Consider the following 25,123-nt stretch of genomic DNA (forward strand, 5'->3'; position numbering starts at 1 on the left):
ACATCAGTGAGGGGGTAATCCTTGCAAGTTATATATCATTTTAAAACTTCATATTATCCAGAGATTGTAAATCTGGCCATGGCTTAACCCCCTGGACACTACTGGCAATCTAACAGCATTTCTGATTGGTTGATAACTTGAAATGCTCATTTCAATTGCCAATTATGACTAGGCTTTTAAACTATTTATGGTCAAACTTGCATTTGTTGATGATCTTAATAATACCCTCTTTGATTGGTTCGAAATTGGACACAATATTCATTTTAGCCAATCGGCATGTAGTTCTCATTGGGTTAAAAACAAATATTTGCAAATTTCCTCTCATTGTGTGGGAGCGGTGTCATATAAGCTATATAATACCTGTGAAGTACCTTACAATGGTTTGTCTAGCCCTAGAAGTGGCTATTGAAAAAACATGATTTGCATTTCTAACAACTCAATGTTGCCCTCTATAGAGAATATAATACAAAGGGACTGTTTATAGTTATATGTATTTCATCAGTATGTGAAAATCACATACATAATTATTTCGTGTATCTATCATGTTTGGAATGCAATCATCTATTTGAATTTGATTTGAACCTCAACAGTGAGTATTATATGTAATGTGAATTCCAATCTTTATGGTCCGATTTCTTGAAGCTTGGCTAGTTGTCAGGCTTTTAGCCAGTAGGCTAGCCCTACCAATGTGGATCCATTTATTGATGTGTCTTTTTAGGTTATGTATGGTGTGAAATTGATAAGCACTGGTATATATGTAGAACTAATTAGGCTTAAGCTTAATGGCTTAGGAAACCTGACTACTAGCCATGCTTTAAGAAACCGGCCCTATGAAACCTAGTCCATCAAGCCACTAGGATCCGCAACATGCTCATCTATCAGGGCACAGTTCTTTAATCCCATTACATTTTGTACATTCATGGGATGAGGCCATTGTGGTCCATATTGAGTAGTTCCATGTGATTATTGTGCATGTAAAATGTATAATTTCAATATTTGTGTGTGTACATGTATCTTGTTAATTCATTGAACTATTATGTAGCCACACTATTTCTCATTGAATATTTTTATTAAAAAGCCTTATCTTGTACAAACCAACAAGACCAATATGACTATGAGTTATGTTCTTTATTTAATGTATAGTTTTATATCTTGAAATTATATGATATCAATCTAAAGAATACAATGCATTGCTTGTATACATTGGGCTGTTACAGTTGGAGTTCATATACCCACTGTCAGCGTTCGAAATAGGGCCGGTCAGCCGGCCATTGGCCTGTAACTTTTTGGCCTGGCCGGTAACTTTTCTGACTGGCATCTAATTGCCAGCCCGGCTGGCCGGTAACTTTTTAAGGTCAAGCCCGGCTGGCCTGTAACTTTTTGAGGCATATTTCGAACGCTGCCCACTGTGGGCTATTAGTGGCCTAGGGGGGCAAGACTACTCAGTTCTCACAGAGGGCGGCTGCCCCCTTTGTCCCACCCCCACCCCACCTACCCACCCTTGGCTACACCACTGAAGATATGACCTTAACATCTAGATTATCAGTATGAGTAACCAAAAATATCGAAGAATTTACCAAAACAATAATAATTAAAACAAAATTAAAACTAATTTTTCTTTCAAATTGATTAAATGAAGCAAAAAATGTATCAACCTTGCTTCATATTCTTGTTGCATATGGGTATTGTAAATTGTTTGTAAGGGGAAAGGTGTTAGAGCAGCATGGGCTTTGACTTGTGATCGGAAGCTTGCTGGTTTTAACCCCAGCTATGCTATCATATTGTGCACTTTGATGACTGATGAGGCCATGTACCTCAATTTTCTCTCTTCAACAAAGTATTTTAATAGTACTGGCATAATCATGATTATGATAATAGTGTTTAAGGGGGGCACTACACCCCTGCCCAATTTTGTGCCTATTTTTGCATTTTTCTCAAAAATTATAGCGCATTGGGGACAAGTAAGATATGTGTATTATAGGGGCAAAGTATACTTTGGTTTAGAAGAGCACTTTGGCCTGTGAGGATCGCTCTGGCACAACTTTACCATGACCTAAAGAGTAAACATGTGTGTACGTTTATATCAGTGCCCCCTATCAGGATACTCCAAGTAAAGTAAACACCATATTTGAGATTTTGTCAGGAACCTGTGCTCCTGGAGAACAATATGCTTGCTCACTATGTGGTGATCATGCCATCATTTGTGGCATTTATTCTGTTAAATTGAGCCATTTCATTATGGTGCTTTATTCTCCAGAGAATCCATTTAAAGCAATAAAGTAATGTATGATTTATGTCAAATTTTAATTTTGTTATTCTTTACCAGATCATTTGAAGCCAAGTAAGGTATAAAATGAAAGAAAACTACTCCTATATAGCTATATGGGGGAATTTGCCAGTAAAATGTCGGATCCCTGGTTTTATTTTAAAAACTCCTACAATGTAAGCACTTCAGGTTTAGTCTTCACATGGTATTTTAGTACCCCATTGTGCATTACAATCATGCAAAAAAGAGGGTGTTGGTTTGGAACAAGTCACACAATATGGCTTTAAGCACAGGCATGTAAATATTGCAAAAAGACAACCGAGTCTGATGCAGATCACGGATCTCGGATGTTGGTTTGAATCTTGGTGATTCTCGTTAATTCTCCACTTTTATAATTTCTAAGATATCATAGCTAGGAAGGGAAGTTTGTGTGTCAAGATTTAGTTCAGATTCGGACATTTTCTTGACCATTTCTTGACTTTTCTTAACTATTTCTTTACAATTTAAATAAAGAAATAGTTAAGTAAAGTCAAGAAAATGTCAGGATCTTGAATAAATCTGAACAAATGAATTTCCAAGTACAGATTATAGAGAGTAGAACCTGTTTTCAAGATTAATATAATGAATAGCTGCTCTATCTAAAAGGCCTAAAAAAGTTGTGCTCCAGGAGTCCAGGTTGTCAACAGGATCTCAAATATGCAAAGTAAATATGACTGTGGAAGGTTAGCGTATCACGGTATCAACCAAAGTTCATCTGACCAGAAGAGCCATTATCATATCAGGGTTCAAAGTTTGGCTAGAGTGGTCATCATGGTTGAATGTCTGTACATGTATATTATTTTTAATATACATGTACTGTACATCAAGTTTCCCATTTTATAGCATCCTATTGATGCCCATCACCTGGGCCGTAGCCAGTATTTTTTAGGGGGGGTCAGGCCAGAGCCAGAATTTTTTCTTGATGGTGCGGATGTTCCAAATGCAGACCTTTTCAAGAGAAATTTTCATTCTGGCCAAAAATGGACCACTGTAATTGATCCTATTTTTTAAAACAAATTTCAAAGAAAGTTTATGATTTGGGGTATTTTTATCAAAAATTTAAACATTTTTGGCCCTTTTTTTTTTAAAGACTGATTTCAAAGTTGTTGCCCCCCCAAAGTGGACCTTTTGTAAATTTTTCCTTAAAAAGAGAGCTGATTTTCAATGTTTTTTACAGAAAAAAATGGATCTATTTTGCAGGTTGGCATTTTATTTGGCAGGGGGAGGATGCATCACGCCCCGCACCCATATCCCCTCACCAGAATATTTAGTTCTAGGAGATTTTTGTAGACTGTTCAGGATTTATTTGATTCTAAAATAAATGGCACCTATCTTCAATGGTTGGCCACCCTGTTCTATATACATCTATCTATCTATACTACTAAAATAATAGCCGTTGTCTGTCTGTCTGTCTGTCTGTCCGGCTATGCGTTCCGCCGCGCTTCGACGCATCGTTCCGATATTTCACACATAGATTGGTATCGGTCGTGCGCTGTTTACGGGGTAGTTTCGAAGGTCATCGGAGGTCAAGGTCAAAGGTCATGGGGGAAAATACCCCACGTGGATACAAAGCAGCAAGTGCACATGGATAAAAAGAATCCACTAGACAATCTACAACAAGTTTCAAGCTGCCCAAGCAGCTGAACAAGGTCATTCATTCATAGATTCAATTCAGCTTTTGGCTACATGCCCAATTTGAAATGCACTGTAAATGTCTACCCAGAATGCATTGCTGCAAATATGCTATAGTGTCTTCCCAGCATTCATTGCTGAAAATGATTTCTATAAGCGCCCCTACCCCAATAAGCGCCCACATACACCAATAAGTGCCCACATACCCCCTAATACTAGCTAAAGGGCTATTACAGCAACAGGCGCACTAGTACTAATAAAATAATAAGCGGTCTCTGTCTATCTGTCTGTCCCGCTATGCGTTTCGCCGTGCTTTGACGCATCGCGCTGAAATGTCGCATATAGATAGGTATCGGGAAAAGCATGTTCGCCATGTGCTTTTGAAGGTCATCGGAGGTCAAGGTCAAAGGTCAAAAATTTCAAACTTTGTCCGATCGGGCCCAAACTTGGTGGGAGGAGTCCTTGATAGGAGGGGAATATAATGCGCGAAATAAAATTGAGGTCAACCGAGGTCAAAGGTCATTACGGAGGGGTCAAATTTCAAACTTTGTCCGATCGGGCTCAAACTTGGTGGGTCAAAACCTTTGTATGAGGGGAGCATGAAAAACATTATACGGAGGTCATCCGAGGTCAAAGGTCAAAGGTCATGGATTTCAAACTTTGTCCTATCGGGTTCAAACTTTGTGGGTGCAATCCTTGATACTGAGGGGAATATATGCATAAAACAAAATTGAGGTCAACCGAGGACAAAGGTCATGTAGGGGCTAAATTTAAACTTTTGCCCTATTGGGCTTAAACTTGATAGGTGGAATCCTTCAGTATGACTGAGGGGAGCATGAAAAAAATTGCACCAAGGTCATCCGAGTTCAAAGGTCATCTGGGGTCAAACAGTATTGTATCATGCCAGTGCTCTCACAGCATCTGGGCTCTCACAGCCGCAGGTGCACTAGTGTATATATATAAATAAGACCATTCAGGGTGCTGCTATTCTCTGTGGTTGCATTGTGCCTAACTTTACCTCATCACAAAATGCTTTGCTTCGGTTCTCAGTGTTTTTTGCCTAACTTTTTGACATTAGTGTAGGAGGGCTATCGGAGTTATATTTGCATCAGATTTTGTCCAGAAATTTAGCACAGAATTGAGAAATGTTATTGAGATGATTTGAGATGATTCAGGTAGTATGTACAATGCCACCCATTAACAGTTTCATACCAAAAACAATTAAGTTTATGCCACGACAAGCCAAAGGAGACACTTACTCTCAACATGCTCAACAGGATGAACAAGACTTATACTTATAAAACAATAACCCCACCTGATTTATATCTTTAGCAGCAATTCTCATCAAACATAAATTAACAGAGGGCCGACACCTGGTGGGGTGGGGAGCCAATTTCCCCCATCAGAGATCTTCCCCCCTCCCCTCAAAAATAACAAACAAATCAAAAATGTAAAATTTTTGTGGAGATTTTGCTGAAATTTCATGATTTTTGACCCCCCTGAAGTTTATACCACAACAAGCCAAAAGACACACTTACTCTCACCATGATCAGCCGGATGTGAACAAGACTTTTGAACACCAAATGTTTTTAACAGTAATTCTCCCTAGCATAAATTAACATGAAATTTTGTGTGATTTCCATGCAAACAAGACCGTGCAAATAAAGCAACTTCCAGCAGGCTTTCAATAAGAAACCAACCGTTTACATAATAATACAAATGTGAGCGCTTCAGATATGCATACTAGGTTGCATAATGTACGAACGTATACCAAGGTGTTTGCCTTCACATTGTCTGAATTTCACCATAATAATTGTGAAGTGTACCATTAATTTACACATATTTTATGGAGGAATAAGAAAGAAAGGCCCTATGATATTTTTGTTATTTCCCCAAAGACCTACCCTTAGCTTGAAGAGGTGTTTTCAATGTGTGGGGAATTTGACAAAAATTGGCTAAAAGTACAATAAAGGCCTAATTGTAAATATTTGGGTGGGCAACATCGGGGGCTACGCAAAACAATGCATATTTATCAGACCACCTTAAATAATGCTTCAGATACTCAACAAAGAAACACAGAATATTACACTGGTAAAATGTTTCATATATTTGTTAAATTTATTATAACTTCAATCAATACAGCTGCATGTTGGGATAACATCAAAACTCGACCGGCAGTTCTGTCCGGTTCCGTCTGGTTGCTATTGTTCTAAACAATGGCAACCGGACGGAACCGCAGGTCGAGTTTTGATTTCATCCCTAAGCAAGGAAGTACCATATCATGTACAATCCTTTTAAAATGGGCCTTTCAGAGATCCGTCAAGAGGACCAACAAAGAAATCTGCAAAATTCCCTGAAGTCACTTAAAAATGGTTGAATATAAAACAGGAAAATACCATTTACTTTTCAGGAATATTGATATTTTTTGATATCACATCCCTTAGATTGCACAGAGTTCCTTATGCCCAGGCATAAAAAATGCAAAAGATTTTTCTCTCTTGAAAAGAGCATCACAGTGTCTAGCTTATTCAATGGGCTATTCCAGTTGCATTCCATACACCCCCTGTGGAAGACATTACCATAATCTTCCACACAGGGAGTGTGAATTTAAAATGGGGTTCTCTGAATGGGTGACTCCATTCGAAATCTACACTCCCTGTGTGAGAGATTAATGTCATGTCTTCCATGGGGGGTGTATGGATTGCAACTGGAAGAATCCAATAATTGTAGTTGTTCTAAAGACCTCACAATAAGTAACACAGCCGTTATAAATACATCAATAGCTTAATTAAGAGTTCTGAAGCTATAGATGTGTTTGTAGTGGCTGCATTACTTTTTGGGAGGCCTTCAATGTACATTAGTATGCATTCTAAAAGTGCAAATTACATGAAATGTGTGGGGAATATCAATTTAGTTTGGAATTGGGCTGTTCCATTTAAAATCCACAATTAAAATGGAATTAGCACAAGCTTTAATTGAAACTCACCCTCCCTCTGTAGAAGATTCATACTCCCCCTGTGGCAGGTATTTCCAAAATCTTCCACAGGGGCAGTGCGGATTTTAAATGGAATAGCCCGTTGCCAGATCTCTGAATTCTCTTTAAAGAATCCCTTGCTATATTGAATATTTAATAATTGTTTAATTGTTTTGCTCATAATTAATTAGTCATTATTATAAAAGCAACCTCTTGTATCATCCTATAATTTTGTATCTTCAAAACAGTTCCAACTCAACAAAACAGCTCTGAATAATTAGCAGTGAGCAAGCCTCAAAATAAGAAGATCTGGACCAGGAGCCACACATTTTGAAAAAGCAGCTCCTGGTCCTGTGATTATCTAGTGAACCAGGAGCCATTCTTAAAGAGCTAAGAGTCATTTCATTTTCAATTGTACAAATTCAAAACCTGCTTTAACCAGGCTCTATTTAAAAAAATGTAGAGCCTGGGTCATATGATTTTGTGTGGACCAGGAGCCAAAATGTTATGACTATTGGGTAAATGGCTCCTGGGGCTGACTCCTGGGTGCCTGCTTATTTTGAAGCTTGGTAGTGAGACGTATATGTATGTAAGTTAAAACTTTCTTATATTATATAATTACTAAAGAATATTTCATTTATACAAATTAGACTTAGAGCCACAACATCACTACTTTTTAAAAACTAAATACACCCAACTCCAGACTATATGTTTATATTTAACATGTATTTGCTCATCAAAATTACTGAAAAAAACTTTTTAAACATAACTTGATAATGAAGAAATGACCAAGGCACATCATGATTGCACATATCAAATGTTGCAATGCTTCTGTGTATGAACTTAAGGTGCATAACCAATACAGCCATTATAAGGGCAAAAACTTGGTGAAAAATTTGCCTTAGTTGGATACAAAACAGGTCCCAATAAAAATTCCTTTTAAAAGGGAAAAAACAGTCTCAGTTTAAGGTAGAAACATCGGCTACGGTGTCATGCACAGATTTAGTTCAAAATGATACAGGATGTGTAGTTGGGTGAGAGAAACGTGCCTGCCAAATTTTAATTTTTGCCAACAAAGCGTTTTTGAGTTATGCCATTTTTTATCATTAGAAAACCCCATTGACTTTGTACATAAAGTGGTTTTGACCCTAAGCCTCGTTCACTAAAATTGGTAAAAGTTTGAAAATAGATACTATGTTTAAATATTATTTTTTCTCCTTTCTATACCCTTTATAGGACTGCTTTTTGGATCTTTTTATTACAAAAATGTTACCAAATAATATTAGTGACTTTTTTCCTATATATTGGCCAGTAATAAAGGGGATATTTGAAGGTAATGTTAGTACTTGCTCAAATTTTCTTGATTTGATCTAGAAACACTGAATGACCCAATTTCATAATTATTGTCTGAGGTAACCATAGGGCCAATTTTAACAAACAAGGTGTCATATGAAAGGTTATTAAATTTAGAAACTTTTCCCGCCAGCTTTTTTAATTAAGTGTTTCTATTTTAAGTTATGGGTGTTTCTAGATTTCCCTAATTTAAAAATAGAAAAAAATGATTTTTCTCAAAAAATAAACACTTTATCAAAAAAATCTGGCGAGAGAATTTAGATATTAGGCTTATTAACCACCCCACAAACTTTGGAAACCATATCACATTCCCTCTAGGCTAGCAATAATTATTTGTAGAATAAAATAGGGAATTTTCAAAAAATAAAGAAAAACATAAGAAATGTTTAAATTTTCACGAAACATTAAAAATAAGTGGAGTAATGACTTATCTTAAATTGGTTATATATTTGATATGGATACATAATTCTGATTTGATATAGTGGCTATTTTCCTGCATGGGCCTATTATCCGATGATCCTACCTTAACATCAATTTTCATTCTTTAATTTTCATTTTACCTGAAAGTATTTTCTGATGGAACATTACCAGAGCTTAACATACAAGGTAGCTAAAAAAAAGCAGTGGGGGTTGAGAACCAGAAAGCCTTAACATTTTTGTGATTTTGAGATTTTGACCAAAATAATTCTTGACACTCACTGATTCTCAGAACCATAGCCTTATCTCAAGTACACTCCCTATTGAAACTATAGCACCAGTTGATAAGTCTGAATAATTCTATTATGGCCACATCTTATCAGAGGCAGTTTTAAGTTTGAACCAGAAAGCTGTATCTGGCTGTAACTGGCTATAGAAAAGCATGGTCGTTCCTCATTAGAGAGTGCTAACACATGAATTATGTTAGTTTTTTTTTTTGATCTCAACCCTCATTGTCCCTCAAAGATTTGTAAAAAGTCTCGATATATTCAAAATGCCATTTTGATGAGTTACGTCTTTCTGGTTATCTACCCTCGCTATTTGCACCTGATTTGACCCAAAATGTGTTAAAAATATTTGTCCACAGCAAAAAGTATACAAGAGGGCCATTTTGTAAACAAAAACAACATTTTGAGCCCTGGTTATGCATAAAATTCAAGTGATAGATATTCACATCAAATTAGTTCAAATAATCTAGCAATATTAAGTACATTTTTGTATAATCTACTTCTAAAGGCCTGTAGCCAGTATTTTGGCAGGGGTATAGAATTTCCAAAATGTGACATGATCAAGGGGAATGAGTCACATGTCAACCCTGGTCAAAAATGAGCTTTACACATGTTTCTAAAGAGGACATTTACAGCTTTCAGAAACTGAAAACCCCATGTTGATACGACTGTTCTTTGCAAAGTTACGTCAATTTACCAATTGCTGAGAACAATACCGTACATTTTCTTTGCCAATATCTCAAAATCAATGTTAGCGACATCCGACTCATTTCCTTTGATCGTGTCACAAATGTTGACTTTTCCACAAAAAAATCACTTGCATGGTAAAGGTAGACTTCACCCCCTGACTTTTGGGGGTACTTTGAACATGAAAAAGTGGTCCCTTACTTCATTTTTATCCTAAAAAATGACCTTTTTGTCATTTTCTATTGGGGGGCATCACTCCCTGCACCCCCCCCCCTGCCACGGGCCTGCATCCAACAGTTAATCAGTCTTAGTTTGTGCATCTCCAGACTCTTCCTTTTTAGGCTCCTCCTTTTTCAGGGCATGTGGTGCTTTCTGTTTCGGTTGTTTATTAAATTTAGCATTGTATATTCCTCCTGCGACGCAGCTTGCGCCAATTCCAATCAGCAAGCCGGGGAGAATGCCTTGACCCAAGAAAGTGGTTGTAGCTGCCCCAACGACCGCCCCGTAGCTGACAGCACGATCTACTCGGACTTGATCGCGGTTATAACGCAGACGATAGCTACGATCATAAATCCTCTCGTAAGGTTGATTTCTTATCGCGCCTTCTGTCATTAGCGGTCCTGCTACGGCACCAATGAGGGCGCCATTTCGAACAGAGTTGAATACGGTAGCTCCCATGGGGCGTTTTCTGATCAGCGCTATTGCAGGTCCAATTAGAGATCCCAAGATCACACCTGCCTCAACAGTTTTGTACAAAACGTGGATGTGGAGCTCTAGACGAGGGTATGGTATCGCTTGCATCTGGTCGTCATCAAGTTGCTTGATGAGGAAAAGGTTCTTGGCCCACTTTCCTGACATTGCGATGATTTATCTGAAGAATTCAAAAGAAATATTATAATCAGAAAACATTTAGGTTGTGTAAAATTAGTTGGGGAAAATGCAGAATAAAAAATTCTATTTTTGAAAGTCAAAGAAGATGTTTTTAACAAAACTATTCTATACTTTGGTACAACATTTGCCCCCCCATCCCGGTAGGAAAAAGACAGGTTTGGCAGGTTGAGAGGGGGATGGAGGAAAGAGATTTTCTTTGGAAGAGGAGATCATGAATACAAATGATTTTTGGTATAAAAATTCTATGACCCCCTGTACATTTATCCCCCCCCCCCCATGCCGAAGAAAATGACAGCCCTTTAAATACTGACCCACTTAAAAATAGTGGAAATAGGTAAGACATATATATAATACAAGGCAATGCACTTGATAAGATAATCTGTCATGTCCCCAGGTCATCATGTCTGTCTGCACCTTGCTGGATAAGGCTACTGACTGACAACCAATCTTGAGTTTTTCACGGGACAATTTCTGAAGGTAACTTTTTCATTATTCATTATTTTCTGACTTTCCTTATATGACCAAACATGAGCGTAAAACAACCTTATTGAGGCTGCAAAGCTCTGCAAGGGTAAGTAGCAAAATGGATGTTTGGATTTGGATTTTTCCACTAAAAATGTACAGATTATTCACCTGGTTTTTTTTTTGGGGGGGGGCGGCACGGGGATCCTATTTTTTTTTGTATTTTAACCAGTAATATTTTTATTTTTGGAAAATCACAATAATGAATTCAAGTGAGGGTCATTAAATCCAGACTTTTGGACTCTGCTGATTATCACATAGAAGTATATAGTAGAAGAAGTAGAAGCGACCAGGAAAATGCGCATATTTAAGCGTTTCTAATTCTGTTTATTAAATAATACTATTTAAAGCCTTATAGAGCATTTTATTTAAAAGGGACCCCATGAATGTGTGCCAAAAATTGCTTCCCCCCTGGCCCCCTTGCCTTTATAGCTTTTGCATAGCCCCTACCGCCTCAAGTAGTTTTGATATACATGTAAAAGTATACATATGCACTCACTCAAACTTAAAGGAGTATTTCGTGATCCTAGCATCCTCTATTTATGTCATTTTTCATTAGATATCCACGAAAAAAAACCTATTCCCAAAATTTCAGTTGATTCCGATTTTGCATTCGCGAGTTATGCATGATTATGCGTATTACACTGCTCCATAGACAATAGAGGCCTTGCATGAAATTATCGATTGGCTCCAAACAAAGGATTTGAGCCGGTGTCCTTCACCGTAGTTATGGCGGAGTGCAGTCCATTCAATCAAATGTTGTCATCAACCTATTTGATCGTAGTGCAGGGTTATGTGTGTGAGACGAACTGTCACGGTAGATTGCAATCATGCTTTTGTTGAATGTATTTGAGTAGTCCGCCATATTTACGGGATGATACGTCACATGCAAGGCCTCTATGCGTTGTAATTTCGTTCTGGTGCACCAGAACGAACTTCAAATTTCACGATATCTTTGCTAAACGAATTAATCTGCAAGAAATATTTTGTACATAAACATTATGTAGCCAGAGGTTTCCAGTGATGTAAAAATCTCAACTTTTTTTGAGAAAAGTGGGGGATGAGGCTGTGGATCACGAAATGCCCTTTTAAAGAGCATAATAAATTTTACATGTTTTAAGCTTACCTCTAGTCCTAACTTCGACTGTTGAAATGAACGCTACAAAAGTACAACAGCACACCTAATTTATTCACTTTAGGTACAACAATGTAAGCCAACGCCACATACATGTACATGTACAAACTAAACATGTACCGACCTTTTGTCTAGTGTTTACAGAGCGAAACACTGGGACTACGTGTATGGGCTCCGAGTTTGACCTTGGCCTTTGGTAAACATGATATGACTCATAAATCACAAGGCTGACATCCTGCATGAGCAGTGACGAGTATTAACACTTTAGAGTAGCACAGGTGGAGGGAAATTCCCTAAATCGCTATGAACTGGACACAACGTCGCGTCGTGCTCAGGTCATGGAGGTAGTAGAGAAGGAGAAAGCTCGCGCACATTCTATTGTACAATCATAATTGCCGCCCTTTGAGGTTTCCAGATCAACGTTTTGATTATGTAACACGATTATCACTTATAATCTTTTGTGTTGTATACATGCATGGTCGCATACTTGCGTGCGCTATAAATATGATGAAACAGCATAAGTCATTCTAACTTCATGAAAATGATGCACATTATGCTTTACATCTCTTTTATTGGCTAGTTTAAAAGAGGGCTCAGGACGCGGTTTATTTTGAAACCTCGGGGGAGGAACAATTGTTAAAGTTTTGGGTAAACAAATAAAATCGGACCAACCCGGGCAGTACCGGGCAACACTGAGATACATCTCGTTTGATGAGAGTATAATTCAACTCATCAATGCGCAATTTATTTTAATAAGATCTTCGTAGTTTTAAAACAGTGGTTAAAACAATTTTACCTGTCCTTAAAATGTGTGAACTGCACTATTCCATAATAAACTGTTTAGAAACATTCTAGAACAACATGTTTCAACATATTAATCGTAAAAAACATCATATATTAAATGAAATATGAATATTCAAGTTCAACAGCTAAGTAAATGTATGCGCATCCATAATACATGTTTTGCGCATACGTGATTTACTTGTTACTAAATATGAACCCCCATGAGACGGAGTCATTCCAGAAATTATCGGCGATGATCATTAGATCAAAGGTATATCTGTCTCTATTGTGTATACAATAGGATTCACGTAATGAGCTTAACGCGAGCTCACTCCTTCTCTACTACCTTCATGCTCAGGTCGTGCTGAAGAACATTAAAAAAAAATACAGCACTCTTTTTGTTTCAAATTAAAAAACAAAACAATATTACCCTGCAGTGCTGTTTTGCCAAGGCTATAGTAATTTGAGGGTTGGTCCAAAACTTAAGCATGCAATTTAATTTGCATTTTGCACATTTTCTTACAATTTCCAGTCACTATTAAGTTTTAAAGAAAAACATGGCATAAGTCACCATGCACAAGCAGTGCGCACAAAATTGTCTATCATAGACAAGCTTGGCATTCTTGGTCAACGGTTGACCCCAGGTTATTTTAGCCAAGGCCCGCGCCCGTCGTGCCTACCGACGGCCGGCCTAAGATGTACCGTCCATGATGACTGAGAGGGACCCAGGCTAATACATCACTGGTTATTGTACACGTGTTTGGTCACTTTAATACGAAAACACCCTTATTTCCCAGTCCAACCTCTCTTATCCGGACCTCTTTTATATGGATCTCTCTGTTATCCGGCTGTGAAATTTTCAGAGGAAAACATGTTTTTGATGATTTAACACCTTAATTCCATGCTCTGAATGCTTAGAATGATATCTATATTGCACAAAGCACTCTAAAGCCATCTTTTAGTGCTATTATCCCATATTAGCACAATCTTTTGTTGTCACAATTTCAGTCCTTGGAACTTTCAATACAGAATTACATGTAATTCACTTATCCGGATTTTTCACTTATCCGGACAATGCTTGGTCCCATCATGGCCGGATAAAAGAGGTTGGACTGTATTATGTTTTGATGGATCCAAGTGTGTGAAAATATTGGATCCAAAACATAATAGGCCTAATGATAGGCCTACTACGTCTTGTCCAATATTTTAAAACTCATCATAGCGCGACCAATAAATATAGTCTAAATATGGTGTAAATCGATCCAATTTTATATCAAAATTGACCAAATATTTAAATTTAACGAAATTGCCAGTGCTATAGGATTTAGCGGTTTCATTTGACGAAACAGAGTAATATTTCTTAATAAAAATTAGTTAATTAATTAATTAATTTTAATTAATTAATTAATGCATGTACCCAGCAAACACACTCGTTTTTAAAACGTTTTGAATATAATTATATTTTTGGTTTTGGTTTTGGTAAAAACGTTTTAATAACATATCAAATGTCGGGTTATTTGATAAAGGTCGTGAAAACTTTTTTAAAACGTTTTGTATGAAAACACACTGCATCACATTATTTAGAATGTTGTCAAAATGTTATTGCAGAATACGTTTTGCAAATATATTTTGCCAAATATTTTTTCAACATTTAAATAACATGTGCTGATCCCGAATCTTTTATTTGTAGGTATTGTACTTTGACCAAAGTTGTCGAAAGTCGTCAAATTTGACATTATAGTACATGGTGTTACGTAACCCAGTGCAAAATTTGCTACACTAGTGGAACCAATGCTTTTTAGCTTCTGAATACCCCTACGAACCAAACCTGGGTTGGTTCCATTTTTTTCGAATGTGTCTTCGGCGGCCATTTTGAAATTCAAAATGGCCACTATTTTTAGCCTTTTTAAAGCCGTATTTGTCCCGAAAGCGCACAAAGTCATATTTTTCTTTATGATTATTTATACTTTTGATTGTCAAAATCCACTAAGAACATAATTAGGATCATTTTCTAGAATCCAAGATGGCCACCAAATCCAAAATGGCCGCCAATTTGTCTAAAATGGTCTGCAAGCTATAAGGACATTGATTTCTTCCCTTTTTCCTAATTATTTTCGCTACTAATGTTTCTGAGAATCCACTGAGAACTAAAAACTTAATTTGGTCCATTTTCTCCGATCCAAGATGGCCTCTAAATCCAAAATGGCCACCTTTTATTAAAATACAAGCGGGAGACCCGCGCTTCGCGCGGGTCCCCGCTAGTTGAGTAAACGGGAGCGGTTAGTAAACGGGAGTGGTTAGTAAACATGGTCAACGGTGATGATAATCATGGTGTCTTGGTGTTGAATCTGTAGATTATTCATCCAGTATAGTAATGATCATGTTAGCTTGATAATCATAATTTATGTTAGCTCCTGTCATATTAAAGAAGCTAAACTTTAAGTGAATATCCAGACCTATTCTATACCATTATATTCTATAATGTTGTTACTCACTCAATCCCTCAGATTTCTTTTGAAACACCTCGTGACAAAATGGTTGATTTTAACTTTATCCAAACAAACATAAAACATTAATGTTAGAAGAGGTTCCTAGAAAACGTTTCAATTTCGGGTTATAATGGTATAAAACATGTAAGCAACATGTTTAAAAGTTGCAGCAAAACATTTTAGTTTGGCAAAAATGAACGTCAGATGGTTTAATGGCAATATGTACCCGGTCGATCTACGAATAAATCAGAGCTGAAAGTGAAAGCATCTCGGAGCCTGCCTCTGGACAAGATTTAGCGACTTCCTTTTATTTATATAGATGGCATACCACTTTTGGCAATTACTATCATCGAGAGTAAAATACATGTATCTCATTTCTGTCAGATATTGATATTAAAATGATTCTAAACATCTTAGTATAGTGCAACAACATTGTTTAAGGAGAATATAGGTGCATTTCACCTTTCAAAATGGCCGCCAAAGTGTTTGAAATTGGCTATGATTAATTTTCAGCATTTATGCAATGAAATGCAGAAAATCATGTTTTTAAAAGTTGAAATATATTGTAATTCAACTTTAGACATTTATGATAGAGCTGACCTTGAGGCATCTAAATGCCTATTTGTCATCAATACTCATCATCTATGTTATCAGTATTTTCAAGTTCCTCAGTTTGGTGCACAGAGCTGTATTGGTACACTCTTCATCTGCTCCACAAGCACATGCTTCTGTACAAGTCAGCTCAGATAGTGTCGTCTGCAGGAACATCTTCTGGAGCATTTGCTTATTCCACATCCACACCTAACAAGCTCGACAACAGACTCGGGAGCTATTGCAATGTCTGACAGGATAGGTACTGGAATGTTATCTGCATCACTCGACCATCCTAGCTTGAATGGGTCTGGAATATTTGAATGTACCACAAGGTCTTGACTCCAAACATTCTGCATATGCGCCCGCAGAATGTGTTGATGCCTGGCACCAGAAGTTGGAGGGATTTTATCAATCCCCCTGGTTGGCTCTTGAAGCGTTGCCGTCTCAGGTTTTCAGCTGTGATGGCCTGTAGGTCATTTTTTGTGCCCATGAGCCTCACAGCCTGAAACAACACTTTGAGAAGGCATTTCTGCATCACCAAGTTGACTCAGTGCTGTGAGTCCTTCAGGTGTTGCTTCGGTGAAGGCCTTAAAAGCAGTCTTCTTGTCTATACCTCTAATATGTCCACATGTGTCGCATCCTGTTAAACAATGAAATCCCGGAAGCGCTGCTGCTTTTGATGTCCCAAGACGGATATGTATTGGTGTCAGCAAGATTTTCCTTCTGTTGTCACCTGTTCCCATAAGCATGGTTGTCTGAAGACCAAGAACCGTGAGTCTTCGAAGAGCAAGGACCATAACATCTGTATCTTGTGTTATGATATGGACATTTTTTCCAGCTTGAGAGATCTCTGCTAGCTGCATGTAGCATGATTAGAGTGTACTAACACCTGTCGATGTCTGAACATCATTCATGTTGCTTTTCACATGCAGACGTGTTACAGTGACTATGAAGGTTGCCGTGTCAATTACGGCGTGTCCGTCCGTCCGTCCGTCCTCTGTCCGCGCGCTATCGCGTTCGCGTCCGCGCGTTTCGCGTTCACGCGGTGCACTATCGCGTGCTCGCGGTCCGCTATCGCGGAGTATCAACGGGAGTGTGCGCGGAGTACAGTGCGCGCATCGGAAAAACATTACAGTGTGACTAACAGGTGCATCTCATCGGACCAATAGGCCTATTTTCAAGACAGGATTAACATAAAAATCATCAGTTATGGTATAACCCGTTTGCGTTGTATTTCGGGGTATTTTGGGGTCCTCCAATGTGGTAGCAGGACAGGGTTTGAAAGAGGTGAACGATGGGTTTTCAGATTATGGGTAGCCTACCGAAGTAAGCGTCACAGCTACAAAACATTAACAGAGTTGATTAATCATTGAGCGACGCATATCGTAGTAGTTTGAAAGGTTAGGACAAGTATTATGGGTAACGGGTGTTGGGTAATTAGAGATAGGCCTATCACGAGAACCGCCCAACCCGAGAACCGCGAAATCTAGTATTTGATAATTATGGAAGAGAAAACTCATTCAAAGATATAATCAGACGAACATCAGTCAGACAACTAGCTAACTATGCTCATGAGAACAGGTGACAACAGAAGGAAACTCTTGCTGAAACCAAAACATATCCGTCTTGGGACATCAAAAGCAGCAGCGCTTCCGGGATTTCATTGTTTAACACGATGCGACACATGTGGACATATCAGAGGTATAGACAAGAAGACTGCTTTCAAGGCCTTCACTGAAGCAACACCTGAAGAACTCACAGGACTGAGTCAGTTTGGTGATGCAGAAATGCCTTCTTAAAGTGCTGTTTCAGGCTGTGAGAGGTTTTTGTGCAGACTCATGGGCACAAAAAATGACCTACAGGCCAACACAGCTGAAAAACTGAGATGGAAACGCTTCAAGAGCCAACTAGGGGGATTGATAATATCCCTCCAACTTCTGGTGCGTAGCATCAACACATTCCTGTCGATGGCGGAACATCATTCATGTTGCTTTTCACATGCAGACGAGTTACAGTGACTATGAAGGTTGCCGTGTCATATTTGATTATTATGGAAGAGAAAATTCAGTCAAAGATATAATCAGACGTCGCAAGTTATGAGTCCAATCATCAGCGAGAGCCTACATTGTTGCTGACACAACCCCCATCCATGACTCAAAGCTATTTTTGGCTATAACAATAAAACTAAGGACTCCCTCACAATCTACCTGGCAAACAAAGTTTTGCAGCCATCGACAGGTGTTAGTACACAAGAGGAAGCAGACACTCTAATCATGCTACATGCAGCAGAGATATCTGAAGCTGGAAAGAATGTCCATATCATGACCCAAGATACAGATGTTATGGTCCTTGCTCTTCGAAGACTCACGGTTCTTGGTCTTCAGACAACCATGCTTATGGGAACCGGTGACAACAGAAGGAAAATCTTGCTGACACCAATACATATAATCCGTCTTGGGACATCAAAAGCATCAGCGCTTCCGGGATTTCATTGTTTAACAGGATGCGACACATGTGGACATATCAGAGGTATAGGCAAGAAGACCGCCTTCAAGGCCTTTACTGAAGTAACACCTGAATAACTCACAGCACTGAGTCAACTTGGTGATGCAGAAATGGCTTCTTAAAGTGTTGTTTCACGCTGTGAGAGGGTTTTTTTGCAGGCTTATGGGCGCAACAAATGACCTACAGGCCAACACAGCTAAAAAAACTGAGATGGAAACGCTTCAAGAGCCAATCAGCTAGGAGGATTGATAAAATTCCTTCAACTTCTAGTGCGTGGCATCAACACATTCTGCGGGCGCATATGCAAGCATATGTTTGGACTCAAGACATTGTGGTAAATCCAAATATTCCAGAACCGTTCAAGCTAGGATGGTCGAGTGATGCAGATAACATTCCAGTACCTATCCTGTCAGACATTGCAATAGCTCCCGAGTCTGTTGTCGAGCTTGTTAGGTGCGGATGTGGCATAAGCAAATGCTCCAGAAGATGTTCCTGCAGACGACACAATCTGACTTGTACAGAAGCATGTGATTGTAGAGCAGATGAAGAGTGTACCAATATGATAGGCCTGCAGCTGCAGCTGTGCACCAAACTGAGGAACTTATGATGACAACTAGGCATTTAAATGCTTCAGGTCAGCTCTATCATAAATGTTTGAAGTTGAATTACAATATTGAAATTTCAACTTTTAAAAACATGATTTTCTGCATTTCATTGCATAAATGCTGAAAAATTAATCTTAGCCAATTTTAAGACACTTTGGCGGCCATTTTGAAAGGTTAAATGCACCTATAATCTCCTTAAACAATATTGTTGCACTACAGATGTTTAGAATCATTTTCTTATCCATATCTGACAGAAATAAGATAGATGTATCTCAATGATAGTAATTGTTCAAAGTGGCATGCCATATTACAATAAAAGGCGGCCATTTTGGATTTAGAGGCCATCTTGATTGGAGAAAATGGACCAAATTAAGTTTTTAGTTCTCAGTGGATTCTCAGAAACATAAGCAGTGAAAATAATCAGGAAAAAGGAAAGAAATCAATAGCTGGCAGACCATTTTAGACAAATTGGCGGCCATATTGGATTTGGCAGCCATCTTGGTCTGGATTCTAGACAATGATCCTAATTATGTTAATGGATTTTGACAATCAAAAGTATAAATAATCATTAAGAAAAATATGACTTTGTGCGCTTTAGGGACAAATACGGGTTTAAGGGGTTGTTTGGAATGACAGGTGAGTCAGGGGTCAAAAACAAAATTTTTACCTTTTTGACCTCAGCACATGTGTATGTATGATCTGCCATACAAAAATTAAAAAACAATACCTCAAAGTATCATTTTTAATGTTTTTTGTCATAATCACGCTTTTCTACAAATTTCATCTGTTTGTACTGGGGCGTGTCTGTTGCCAGGTAGGCCTACATGACAGCATAGACACACGTTACAACCTTGAATAATAATACAGAATTGTGACGTTATATTCTTCTTAACCTATCTTAGAACTGCCTATTATTTTAATTGTTATACTGTTCTGGTTGGTTTATTGCATATACTGTATAGAAATTATGCAATATGACGTCGAGCATGACAGAGTCATCTTCATTCAAATAAAATTCAGGTACCCGTAAGGTACCACGGAGCAATTCGCACGATAATACAATAAAACAGATGAAAGGTATGAGTTGTTGTGGAATCGAATTGCAGACCTGTCCCTCTGTCACCTTAGAACTGCATCTTGTAGGCAATGGTAGGTAATAAACCAACCGGAACGGTATAACAATTGAAATAACAGCATGTCTTGGTCTCAATTCAAGATGTGCAATTTGGACACACCTACTCGTTGGCTGATTTATACTTCAACAGTTCCTCAAAGCGATATCAGAAAAGCCACTATCTCATTGTTCATTGGCCCGCAGTATGCGCTCGCCCCTGGGCACTCAACTTTAGAATTGATGGGTATATGTGCCTACAAGCGTCGCGAAGTAGGCGCATATCAGTACAAAACGTTGGGGTTTTTTTTTATTTAAAAAAAGGGTCATTATGTACAATCAAAATGAAAAAGGGTCATTGGGTATAATATTTTGAAAACTGAAGGTGCCTGGTCACCGGGTATAGTCGGCTTCAAAGAGGGGCATATATTGACAGGCACATACCGTCACCTATAAAGTTGATGCCCCCCGGGTGCTCGCATTATATTTTGTTCATGGCTCGGCTTTTAAAACTCCCACACATCACAATAAGGCTATTGAAAAGTGTATAGAATAGCTAATGATACACCGGTCCCTGCGATTAGTCGCGGACCCGAGCGACAATATAGTAAACACATCGAGTTTATAACACAAGTGACAGTAGTCGTGAATTATGGAGGGTTTCATTGAACTTCTACCAGCAAAATATGGAATAATACTAACACAAGACACCAATCGAGATGATGATACCAGCCATAATGGAAGGCTTGAATTTGACCTTCTTATGAATCCAATTTCGTGGCGAGAAGTTAAAAAGGTAATGTATATTTTCAAGAAATTTGGGTTCAAAAATTCCGTATCAGCTCGTATCATCAATTCCGTAAATATGGCGTATAGAGGCACAACTTGACAATAAACTGAACTATTTAAACGTAAAGGACGCACTGGATACACATAAATTTGTGTTTCCTTGCTGGCGGAATAGTTGCAAAACTCTTTTTTCTCAAAAAAGTTGGACAATTTATGAATTATGATTGGCAAAATAGCGAAAGGAAATAGACTTTTCCAACCATGTAAAACTACACTGGGTTGTTGACATGGTCGATATACATTAAGGCATACGCATGTTCCTAAAGTAGGAGGTAAGTACTATAATTAATTGTTTAAAGTGCTCAACATACCAGCAAAAAGTCATAGGGTCATCAGAGTACAGGGACTTTGTGAAATACTGGGTACCAAAAAAAAAAGTGCGTGAGCCGATATGCAACATCAAATATAAAAGCCGATTTACATAATTTCCCATGACCTTACAGAAGTGATCGTGCTCAAATATAAAACTATAGAGTTTGGTCCTTGATATGCACCATCAATTGTGTACTTGTGATCAATATTGCTAGGCAAACAATCACAGCAAACATGCCAAAATCCTCCCATTTCTCCTCCATTTACACACATATAAACCCATCCCTTAAAAAGGCTAAATATAGTGGCCATTTTGAATTTCAAAATGGCCGCCGAAGACCGTACACTCGAAAAAAATGGAACCAACTCAGGTTTTGTTACCTGGGGTATAAGGAAGCAAAATAACCTTGGTTCCACTACTAGTGTAGCAAATTTTGCACTGACAAAGTATTTCTCTCATCCTAAGAATTTAGAATATGTATAATTATATAGTATAATGGTCTACAGGACCAAAACCCGAAAAGAGCTCCGATTTCAACGAATCTGGTTTCAAATTGTTTGTCACAGGGCAGCCGTTATATTCTTATTCAATATCGGAGGCCTATACCTTAAGCTTATGATTAAAGCTAAACATACTGCAGTTACTGTCCGTTTTCCTATACACAATACACAGTGCTCTCACCATTGACGCGTGACCCCTACAAATGATGTATGTTGGGAGAATGGACACTTGCCTAGTTAACATCACTGTGTGAAAAATAACCAGCCAATATTTTATTTATTCTCCAAAACTTCTAGCAAATATATTTCTCTAACATGACCTAAAATTACAGCTAGGTTAGATGTTCAGAAACGGTCGTACTTTTGTAAAATATGAGTGAGGGCAAGGCATAGCTAGCCAACTCCCCGTGTTATTTGAATGGAGATTTGACCGAAAATATTGGTATCGGACCGCTCACTTCTGAAGGATGCCACCAAAAAACCGGTAAAAGCTACATTTAAATTATTCTAAATAGGTTCTAGAAAATAAAGTTTTGTAACATGTCCTAAATTTTTAGCTAATTTAGGTGTTTGGAGAGGGTCGTACTTTTGTGTTTTAGGAAGGACATGTAAACGACAGATAACACCAAAAATATGAAGAAATTATTTCTAAACCGTGTTAAGTCAAAAATCATTATGTTGCTCATTTTCAAGAATGCTGGTTTACAAAAAGCACGACATTGTCTGATTTCGTGAACAAAGCCACACATAACATTGTTTCCTTTCGTTTCCTTTATAATCGGTTACCCAACTGAAGCTATGAATACCAGCTTTATTGCGATATCGCACATGAAAACAGTCACTTGTGCACAACCAGAGAAGGTCCGATTTAATCAGTTGAGCTGTTTCAATGAGTGTTATCTTGGTTTAATAGCTTTTAATGGGGTTAAGTCCTGCAAAGGTCGAGATGAATTCTACTGTAGACATGACTGCATCATGACATGTTAGTCAACTTTACACCCATAAGCAAGTTCTATCCGACCAATAAGCCCATTTAGAAATTTAGGAAGTAGGCCTATTTAGCGTTACATCCCAGCTGATAAAAACTACATAGTCATACTACATAGGCCTATTTAAGGCACGTTTTACATAATGTTTCTCTATTTAAGTTTTATCACGTAGCGGATCATTTTGTCTATGTTCTGCTCGCCATTTATACCCAGAGACGGAATCAAGACTACCGTAAGACTACCATATATATACTATCAAGAACACAATATAATAACGTAGACTTTCCTTGCTCCGGACCACCAAGCAAAGGTTTAACATAGCGAGTATAACAGCGTGGTATTTTGTTTTCCTTAAAAGTCTAACCACGTGCATAACTTCAAATATCAAATGATAATTTAAGTATAATTCAATATAAGTAAAGAAGCAATATTTTAAAATTATGCTTCGGGAAAAAAAAGGATTTCCAAATTGAACAGAGAGATTATTTTATTCCATTTTCCATAAAATGATCTCTTTTTTTTCCACCAAGCCATAAATAAGTAGTTATTAGATCTTTTCTTCAATACTTTTCCTATTTGCACCATTGCTATAGTTTTGTTTTCATAATGATTCACTGTAGTAGGCATGCAAGCAATTATAGGCCTACTGAAGTTGAAAAACTAAAGAGTCAAAATGTTATATTGTAAAATTCATACATACAGTAGACATCATTCAAAACACAATATGTTCTCTTAACATTGTTGGTAGCCGTGTCACCTTTGACATCTATTGTCACATTGGCTTCATCTTCATTGTTCTTAAACAATAAACTACATGTACATTAAACTGGTCTTGAACTTTATGCATGTACCGTCATTAAGGGGTCTCATAGTGACCTTTTTCAGGTTAGCCCTGGTTCAAAAGTAAACATGCATACCTACATCAACTACATTAAATATGGCCGCGTATATATAGCTATATAATAGAGGCAAATTGGGGTGTCCCAGATGCAAGTCAAACTAGAGCGGTTATCGCACCATAGTTGAACCATTATGATAGGGCTTCGGCAGTTGAAGTTTACCACTGTTACTGGCGGGAATCATACCAGTGGGATTTATAGATATGAAAAGGATCCTATGAAAAGTAGGAATATTGACCCGAGTCTTATCGAGTGTCACCCCTGTGTGGATTTATTATTATTATATTCTTTACTTTTTTCTCTTTCATTTGACACCACTCGAGGTCATACCTTCTGAGTTTGGATTTGGAGATATGAAAGGACCCGAATATGAATATGACTTGGGTCTTATGAAGTTATGAGGAGTGTCACCCCCGGTGGGAAAATAATTTTATACATTTTTACTTCTTTCTCTTTCACTTGACACCACTATACCTTCTTGATATTTAGAGATATGAAAAGGTTCCATATGAATATTGCCCGGGTCTTATGATGAGTGTCACGAGCGGGGATTCTGTACTTTTTTCTCTTTCATTTGACACCTCTCGGGGTTGGTGGCATTTCGAGATATGTCCATTTCAGACCAAAAGGTTAGTCAGTAAACTAGTGCAGTAACATAATACTTTCCAACGGAAAAGGATCGCTATGAGACCCCTTATCACTCCTGTAACCAGTTAACGGCATGTTATTGTTGGATAGGCCGCTGACGACAATAGGCCTATATTATTAAACTGACTTGGCTCTTTTTCAACATAATGCATGGATCTATATTCAACATGGCGATTGTCGTTTTACTCTTAGTTTCTCAGGTTATTGCGACTGTCGCTGAATCTGCAGATCAAACTAATACTGGAGCAATGAAGGAGTTACCTCATCTTGGGAAATTGCCCAGGAAAATCCTTATGTCAATTTTTACGTTTCCCGCGGTAAGTCATGATAAACAGTTAGCGGCCATAGGATCGGGATTGGCTGACATGTTTTGCATTTACTTGCGATTACTCTGCCCCGAGATGACGAATTGATTTCTAGTTTCAAAGCATCGGACGTAATCTATTATAAATCGGTGTTCACTGAAGAGGATATTTTCAAAGAAGAAAGCAAAATAAAGTCTGAAGCAGACAAGTCTGGAATCGGCGGGTTTGGTTTGATTTTGCATGTAATGAAATTGGCCAGTGACGATTGTAGATCGTTGCTCACAGACACAGCCACTCTTGCACGATTAAAAAACGAAGCATATAATTTGA

The 25,123-nt window shown here is 38.0% G+C and overlaps 1 long non-coding RNA gene across 1 annotated transcript; it reads right to left on the reverse strand.

Annotated features, from left to right (window-relative positions):
- Nucleotides 1–9,462: 9,462 nt before the first annotated feature.
- Nucleotides 9,463–12,392, reverse strand: LOC140141555 (uncharacterized). The gene is made up of 2 exons (XR_011857429.1): nt 12,195–12,392; nt 9,463–10,526 (listed from the first exon to the last, which is right to left on the reverse strand). It is a non-coding gene; the product is annotated as an uncharacterized lncRNA (long non-coding RNA).
- Nucleotides 12,393–25,123: the final 12,731 nt, after the last annotated feature.

Source organism: Amphiura filiformis, chromosome 19, assembly GCF_039555335.1.
Source record: "Amphiura filiformis chromosome 19, Afil_fr2py, whole genome shotgun sequence".
NCBI lineage: Eukaryota > Metazoa > Echinodermata > Ophiuroidea > Amphilepidida > Amphiuridae > Amphiura > Amphiura filiformis.